We start from the raw sequence: 575 nt of genomic DNA, 5'->3' as shown, positions 1-575 counted from the left end.
ACTGGGGATCGGGCGGGGAGTAATAGGGGGGTGACACCGGGACAGGGCGTGACAGCGGACCAAGGGGGACACGGGGACACTGTGGACCGGCTAGGGGGGACACCCTGGACAGGGGGTGACACCAGACCGAGAAGGAGACAGGGGCTCTGCTGGGTCCCCCCAGAGACCGAGCAGCTTGTCTTGGGGTGACTTTATGATGTGTATCCCATATTGCTGCCCTATGCCCAGAAATTAATTTTTGTGCCTTTCTATGCCTTTAAACTGAGCCTGAGAGGGGGAAGGAAAAACTGAGCAAAACTTTTTCAAAGCAGTTTGAAGCTTGTTCAAGGTCACACAGAGATAGAGACTTTTTTTTCCCCAGCTGCAGCAGGGGAACAAGGAAGCACACGGCTTGCTGCTTTCCAGTCAGCTTTTGGCCAGTGGTTCAGCTTCTTTTTCTCCAGAGAGAGTTGAATTTTTTTCCTTCCCTGGAATTTTGGATTTTCTCCCTTTTCTACTGGACTGCTTCAACATCACAGCACATCCCCAGGTGCCACATCCATACATTCCTTAAGTGCCTGCAGGCATGGCAATCG

Source organism: Corvus brachyrhynchos, unplaced genomic scaffold, assembly GCF_000691975.1.
Source record: "Corvus brachyrhynchos isolate BGI_N302 unplaced genomic scaffold, ASM69197v1 scaffold1958, whole genome shotgun sequence".
NCBI classification, from domain to species: Eukaryota; Metazoa; Chordata; class Aves; order Passeriformes; family Corvidae; genus Corvus; species Corvus brachyrhynchos.
The sequence above is the reverse complement of the archived record's forward strand: the minus strand, read 5'-3'. Positions refer to the sequence as shown.